We start from the raw sequence: 8864 nt of genomic DNA on the forward strand, positions 1-8864 counted from the left end.
TCATGTAATGCTCAACATTTTACATGGTCTAGGTAAAAGTTTGATACGTCTGCCAACAATACTCAAATAGTACTAGTAAAATTATATTAGGCAAAAAATAACGCAAGAGTGAACAGGTTTTATCAATTGCCATGACATTGCGCGAGCAAAATATACATTATTACCATATACCGGAAATGTCTTCGCAATATTTATAATGCCAAGTTGAAACAAGAAGGCATTGATGGCCCTAGATCGCTCACCTGAGTAACACTGCTTGCTTGAACAGTTTTAGATGGTTATGCCACAATAGCACACCCTGAGCACGTTTTGCTCAGATGAGCTAAAAAGTGAAAATAGAGCAAGCGAAGTTATTGCACAATGGGGAAAATGCCCTGTTCTTAATTTTCCAAACATCAGTGAATATAACACAGGGGCTCAAGACATTGTATTAGATTTGTTTGGACTGTAATATTGACTACATTTTAGACAACACATCTAATACAAAGTTACGAAACATTGTGGAATATGGCGGAACTTAGACTAACCGCATCGCTTTATTAAGGAAATGTAATTTTATTCCCTCAAAGGGTTATAAAGCAGGTTTACGTCATCTTTAGCATTTGCCGATTGCCGACTGCAATACTTAAGATAAATGAAGAAATCAGTGCATATTTGTATTAAATAAACAAAAAGTTAAGTATGTATTAAAATAAATAATGGTGTAAATGAGCAAAATGAAGATTAAATAAACAGTCTATCTCTTTGCAAATAGTTGTCTTTTTCTTTCATATGCCAGATGTGCAAGACCGATACACGCAAATACGTCTTTCTGGAAAGATCCATATCTGGCCTCTTAGCTAAGTGAGAGACACTCAAGAGTATCTCAGGAAATTTCCAGTGTCTGGATAGGGAATCGAACACCGGACCTTTGGAATTACAATCAAGCGTGTTACCATTAAACCACCGGGCCACCTATTTTTCTACATTGGCGAGTCAGTTCACGTCAGTGTGTCTTTTATTATCGATAGGCCACATGGTATCAACGATGACCTGACGTGTTCAGAAGTAGGTTCGAGTCCACGGTCTCGATGCAGAAGCACAATATCTTACCAAACTTCAACCGTCGGCAATTCTGACTGCTCTGCGAATCGATTTAACTATGTTGTGTCCACATAGTTGAAACAAGTCCCAAACCTGATATTAGACAATATGGCAAACAAGTACGTCAGCAATATGAAACTAAATAAATCATATTTTCACGGCACCGTATTTTCCTACAGCAGAAATAATTTTTTCTACATTTTCAAACTCAACTTTTAACAGTCTCCAGATTAGCTATGTATACATAAACATCATATTTAGACATAAGTTCAGTTTGCATTTCCATATAGTACACATCATTAAAACTTATTTTTCTTGATATGGAGAAAAACAAGATATTATTACCAAATTTGAAATCTGATAGTTTCTTCTAGTAAGATCATTTAGATCAATTGAACATACAGAAATATTTTTTCAGAGACAGTATTTTGGGATGTCTCTATGATCTTTAACTTTTTATCAGCTAAGATTTTCTGAAATTTCTTTCGTTTTAGTTGCAGTATCTATCAAAGAGAAGAGCCCCTTCCAGTCATTTTAGTTAGTACTATTGACATCTCATCAACCGTCTATTAAACAAGGTTAGCTTACATAAAAGCTAGCCAGCGGCCCGTTTATGATGGTAATGTTCAACATAACTAAGACAGAACGATTTATGAAGTGGTATACCATCAACCAGTTTACGCAAAACCAACAGTTTTCATTTTGGGTTTTTATATTGAAATGGTTGGTTTTGTGCTTTAAAAATCATTTGCATTTGCTCGGACAGAGAGCAAGGTAAAGAAGCCTTCATGGGATGCGAAAGCTTCTTTAAACAGACCTATCGTAAAACCGACCGGGATAAAACCAAAAAGAAATAAATCACTGAGCAGTATAATTATGTACCACCTCCGGAAACAACCAAAAGATGTCATATCTTAGGTAAATAGACAGACGTCTTAGATAAACAGGCAGACAGACAGACAGACAGACAAAGGTTGTCGAATAATCACAACCCGTCGACAAACAATATGTGTCCTACCAATATAAATATACTGTAAGCAGAATATTGCGAAAGGAAACAGAACCGACTAGCAAGGGTATAAATTAAATGCATAGGTAGGTTAAGCGTGTACATTAATAAAGCTCACCATTTATATATAGCTGCCACACACAAATAATGCAACCGTTATGTTCAAAGCAACATTTTATAACTATAACAAAAACTAACAAAACATATTACGTGTGCATTTTTATTTGCTTATGATTGAAAACCCTAAATAGTAGCAATATGCAAGAATTTTATTCATAAGAATGAAACAATATTTTTCCTTCACGTTTAAAAAAGGAAGTTCAAATATAATATTTTGTACAAAATGCAAATTACCATTTTCAACAAAAATGTTATTAAACAGTCATCTTTAGCAAATATACGGATTTGCTTTCAATTTCAGCCGTCAACTATATAATATTTGAAAAGATACAATCTGGAGGCAAAATACAACATCACGGGAAATGATACTACAACAGGATGTATGATATAGATTTACACCACATTAAGCATTTGTAAATAAGGTTTCATTAAATTACAGTCTATTCAGGAAGTCTTCCTTGTTGAGATTCATTCATGTTAGGCGATCATATAAAAAGCTAACTGTCTATTTCACACAAATCTAACGTTTGTCGCGTTTATAACAAACTGACAAAATACAAACTGATGTTACTTTACATATGAAAGAAAATTCATATACAACATATACCCTTTAGTGTATATAGATGTAAACTACCACTTTTACAGATATATGTAAATGAAAGTTTTTATCGTAGTTCAGATTATTATCGCTAACCAGTTCACCCTTGATCTGATCATGGATGATATTCGCTTTTTTAAGGCATTTTTTATAATGCGCATATAGTGCCACGATTTTCAAATCTCAGTTTCTTAGTAGTACTTATTTTATGGCAGTTAGCAAAGGTAATCTGACTTATATGTTATGTAATTGGATGTAAACTGTTTTTATGTCTCTTATAATTCATTTATTGAATGACCAATAACATGTTAGATACATTTGTTATATGTATACGTAATTATTATTATGTGCATTGTGAAAATTGTAACATGTATATTGGATGAGACTTGAATAAACATAGAAGTTGGCTACGACCACGCCTTCTCATATGGCACCAGTACGTTTTTATCAAGGAGCGGACTCGAGTGTGGTTCAAATAAGCTTGAAACTTTCATCAGAATCGAGCTAAAATAAATTTGTATAAACTACAAGTGTAAACAAACGAAAGAATTACGCAGTCCTCTGTGGCCTAGTGGTTGTGCGTTCCGTTGCGGATGTGATATACATTTTAGTCGTAAGTTCGACTCCCCGCGGCATTTACTAGTATTCAGTTTCCTATTTTTCAACTGCTGCAAAGACATATGATGTTAACTAATTTTTCATAAATTAAAAATGTCATTTTAGATCATTACCGGGAAAAAAAATGCACATGATTTCTTGATGCAGTTCGGTTTTATATCATTTAATATATAATACTTTTTAATATTTTGCTCTCCTTTGTTCCTTCAGAGCATAAGGGTTAGTTTTCTGTTCCCAGGTGTTCGTCCTTGCATTATCATTTACCACGGGCGGACACTTGGGAGTAATCAACGACATTCCGTAAGCCAGCTGGATGGTTTCCTCATATGAAGAATTCAACGCCCCGAGTGAGACTCGAACGGACATTTGTGAAGTGCAAGCGATTCGATGTTAGCGACCTTAACCACTCGGTCAAAGAGGCCCCAAGCAAAATACTGGTATTCAAGCGCGCAAATGGAGAACAAAAATGCTGGAGTCATCTGAGGTCTCAAGTAGAAAAGCTTGCGCCTATTATAACATTTTAATGTCAGTATCGATGTGCAATTCAATCTATCAATCTACATCCAGATCAGGATACCGAAATAAAGAAAACAATTTACGAGGTTTGACTTTCGTTTGCAAAAATGTTAGATGTTGTTGAAGTTATCTAGAACATGTTTATTTTCTCGTGAGAAAGATATATAACAATGATTATTTAATAAAACCGGACACATTCGCAATGTGTGGGTAGACACATTTATGAAAAACCAGTCAAAATGTGGACGTAGAAGTCATGCATGTAAATTAAACATATCGATGATTTTAAAAGCTATAACAATAAAAACTAGAATACCCTTACACATTCCAATCGAGACTATCTCTCTCTCCCTCTCTCCCCCTCTCTCTCTCACCTACCCAATACTTGCAGCATCGCTGCCTGTTTCGTAGTAATGCTGCTCGTCTCTCTGGCGTACAGTTCAAAACGAATAAAAAGAACGGTACCCATATGAAAATGAGTTAAAAGGGTTGCATGTACCTCTGCTGTCCCCGCCTCTATTATCTATGGCTGAAACAATGATACGCACATGACTTTACATGTATTTATTTTACGTCATTGCTTATGAATTAGTACAAACACATTTTCAGAAAAAAAGCTGAAAACCTGAAATGAAAATAACTGCTTGATTAGAAGTGAAATGTTAATTCGGGGTCTTCCGTACAGAAAAATCCTACAAGTTCTGGACACAGTTTGTTTTAATTTTCCATGTCTGTTATTCAACAGTAAGAAGATCAGACGTTGACAACTGTGAGCAAACCCCTAAATTATTTATATGGACGCCGCCATCTTGGAATGGGCGTCACATCATTTTAAAACTGTCAATGGGAAAAAAACATAATATCTTGATTTTTAACTTCATTTTGCGTTTTGAAAAAAAACAAACGGAAAAGGTGCCTAGAGGGCCTAGAGGATATCCTTCTAGTATTAACGTTGTCATTTTTGAAAAATTTACATAAAGTATAATAGGGTTATTATAACAGTAGCTCGATCTGGGATGCTGTATTCAGATTGAGTGGATTTTGCCAGATCGGATCTCACAAGGCGCGCCTCTTTTTTTTTTTTTTTTAAAATTTGTAATCGAACGGAATCTTAAATGTTTGTTGATGTTAAAATGAAATGAGTGATGTTTTGTGTGCGCTATTTATATAACTGTGTCAGCTCATGCATATTAATGAAAGTAGTCCGCCCACACACAATACGGAAGGTACGATACGGGATTTTGGAAGGTACAATACGGGATGTTTTTTCAGCCTTTCGTATTTCCTAGTGAAATACAAGCTGTCTTTTTTATATCCTATAAGCAAATGTCGTTGCACGCATGTATACACCAATTTACTGATCGCCCTTATATATTCTATAAAAAGGAAAAGACCTACATATATATTCATTTTTTTTTGTTTCATACTACTATAAGGACTTTAAAATATAGCATTTTAAGGTCGATATGTTATAGTGGACTGACTTTTAGGCATCTCTTTTTAAAACTTCCTTGTTGCATCTGAATTAACATCTCAGCCAATCAAAATGTGTGTTGTTTGAAGCCTAAGCATCCGGTATATGGTACATAATTAACGTACTAGCTTGTGTCATAAACACTAAATATTAGATGTTATCTATGTAGTTTTTTTGCCATGTTATGTTATGTTATGTATTAATCCTTTCCCTCCTTCGTAGGAGAACCGCATTGATGCGTAATCAATGAATTATTCACCATCTATCACCTTCGCCATTATTTACATATTAAAACTATCACCACCATTATTTACAAGAGTCTGACAGGTGCAGACATGTTACAAGTACCTATTAATATAAGTAAGTCCATTTTTACTTGTTAAACTATAAATAGGCTATAATTAAATCACTAATTTCCATTATATTGAATTAAGTCACTTTACTTTGTGTTGCTTTTCTTTATTGTAAAGATTAGGTTCATTACAAGGACAATAAATGGTCTGTAACCTATACATCTTAATACCTATACCAGTTAAACTAGTCTAAAACAAAATTTTCCAATTTCTAACTTTAAACTAAGCCACATAATTCATTAAGGTAATGAAACCGTTATGTCACTCGGCAATTTCCGTGAAATTACGTATCAGCCGTATGCAATTTCGGCATACTTCGGTTGTAAAAGAAACTTGCATTTTCATAATTACGAGAGAATGTTGAAATGACAAACGAAAAATACGTTAACGAACGGAAAATGCCGATTATCAATACGGGACAGTATGGACGTATTAATGGTGACCATACATTTTACATGATAGAGTACAGTAGGGTTATTATAATAGTAGCTCGATCTGAGATGCTGTATTCGGCTCGAGTGGATTTTTGCCAGATAGGATCTCACGAAACGCGCAAGCGCCGAGAGTGATCTGACTTTGCAAAATCCACGAGAGCCGAATACAAAATCCTAGATCTTGCTGTGGGCTATATATGATACTTTCAAGTTAAATGATGAGGAAGGACAGAGATGTACAATGAATGAAACACAACAAACATCATTCTATCCCAGGGGCCTCCATGGCTGAGTAGTTAAGGTCGCTGACTTCAAATCACTTGCCCCTCATCGATGTGGGTTCGAGCCTCACTCAGGGCGTTGAATTCTTCATGTGAGGAAGCCATCCAGCTGGCTTATGGAAGGTCGGAGGTTCTACCCAGGTACTCGCTCGTGATGAAATAATGCACTGTTGCACCTCAAAATGGTAGCAACGCATTTATGTAGAAACTACCAAAGTTCGGCCGAGTTTTGGTAGTCACTACCAAAATGCGTTACACTCGGCGTAATAATCTCATAATTTACAAAAAAAATATTTTGTGACGAATGGACAATATTATTTCAAAGAGAATCATGATGGAACTTAGTCGCTCATCCGACTTTGCCGTTTTGACCTTGAAAATATAACCGGACCGTTGGCAAATACGTGAGAAATGTCAATGCATCTCTAACTTTGACATGTTTGACATACATCGAGGGCTACTGAGATGATCAGACTGATTATCGATCTTAGCCGGTCAGCATACTGACCAAGTTTCGTGGATATTGGTTAACAACTGCTCAAGTTAATGAAAGAGCGGACGCTGTCAATACTGGAGCAATTAAAAGGACGGATCTCCAGAATTACTGGAGCGATCCGGCAGATTATCGAACTTTCCCGAGATGTTAACATTCTGACCAAGTTCTGTGAACAATAGATAAGAACTGCTCAAGTTAGATAGCGAACAACTTTTGGAGCAACCCGCCCATCCTCCACATGTCTTTTCGTAATACGTCGTATACAAATGGAAGACAAAAATCTGGGATAAATATTAGAGAAAATCATTCGCATTTATATATTATTATGTAGATAAATAATAAGATACATGACCCCAGCCAGCATTCTATATCGGCCCGATATCAAACCGACGTCGTTGTCTATAACGGCCCGATATCTACTTCAATGTCGGCTGCAAATAGGAATGATGTCGGCCCGACGTCAGCAGACGGTATCTAGCCGACATCATAATAACATTGGTCCGATATTGGCAAACGATATTTAGCCTACATCAAAATGATATCGGCCCGATATTGGCAAATCATACCGTTGTCGCAAAATAGTGTGACACGCAGTGCTTTATCAAAGTTTTCTTTAAATGTACATTTTATAAATTCTCACGGAAATTTTCTTGAGAACTGATGTGTCTCGCAGCATGTGTATGATGCTTGTTTGATTTTATTGACAAAATATTTTTCACAATTATATACAGCATGTTTTATACAGTTACGTAAGCTTTCTGTTTAATCTTAACACTATTGATATATTGTTCAATTAGAATTTTAAACATTTTTATATTTTCAACTTTTTTGTTAACATAAATATTTCTATGGCGGCATTTTACATAAAAATAAAAATGCATCTTAATTTTTACCTCCCTTTATTAAATTAAAATGTTGATGAATACCTTCTACAAATTTTGTTTGGGACCGAGTTTGATTAATTCTGACATACATAATATTTGCTTAATAAATTAGCACATATAAACAATTAGATTACTTTTTCACGTTTATCAATAATATTTTGAAAATATAGTTATATTAGAGAATCCAATATCGGCCCGATGTCAATTCAACGTACGAAATAGTTACATCTACCGATTTCAATATTTTGCGGCACTATAACGGCCCGACGTCGGTCCTACATCGGCACATTTTGCCGACATTCCGATATTATACCTATATTGGGCCGATAAAGTCATGCTGGCTGGGACATTGTATTAGACAGTTGGCTTACTGGGAAAAGAGGCCTGGTTAACAAATCCGTAGGCATTGTTTAGTACAATATGGTATCATACCTTAAAACGTTCGTTATTCTTTCTCCTATTCAACCAGGATGGATACCAGGCTCAAAAATCCATTTTTTTTTGTGAGGCCCCAAATGGGGACAATTAGTTTTTTTCTCAATTTTAAGGGATTTTAAAGAAAATTTTCATTTTTGTCATTATTTGATGAAATGTGTATCTGTTTTAGATTAAATGTATTGTAATATGAATAAATATGTTCATCACACTAATTATTTTAGAATTTGAGGCCCATTACAGGGCTTTTAAAAAAATATTTTGAAATTTTTGATACGCAACGCATTATTTAGAAGTATATTGTTTTTACTCTATTTGCGAAATCTCTATGATAGTAAGGTTAAGCATTTAAGGTTCAGGTGTGTAACAGGCATTCTAATACACAAAATAATAAAAAAGGCACCACTGTGGGGTCATGTTAATTGTAGAATAATTGATAAGCAAATTTTTAAGTTTGTTGAAAATGTTTCGTAAATTGCCCTCTTCTTTCATATGTTGTAAACCATAAAATTTACCAGTATATTTTCTTCACAGCAATTTAATATTTGTTCTTAGGTATTTAC

The sequence above is a fragment of the Mercenaria mercenaria genome, chromosome 15, assembly GCF_021730395.1.
Source record: "Mercenaria mercenaria strain notata chromosome 15, MADL_Memer_1, whole genome shotgun sequence".
NCBI classification, from domain to species: domain Eukaryota; kingdom Metazoa; phylum Mollusca; class Bivalvia; order Venerida; family Veneridae; genus Mercenaria; species Mercenaria mercenaria.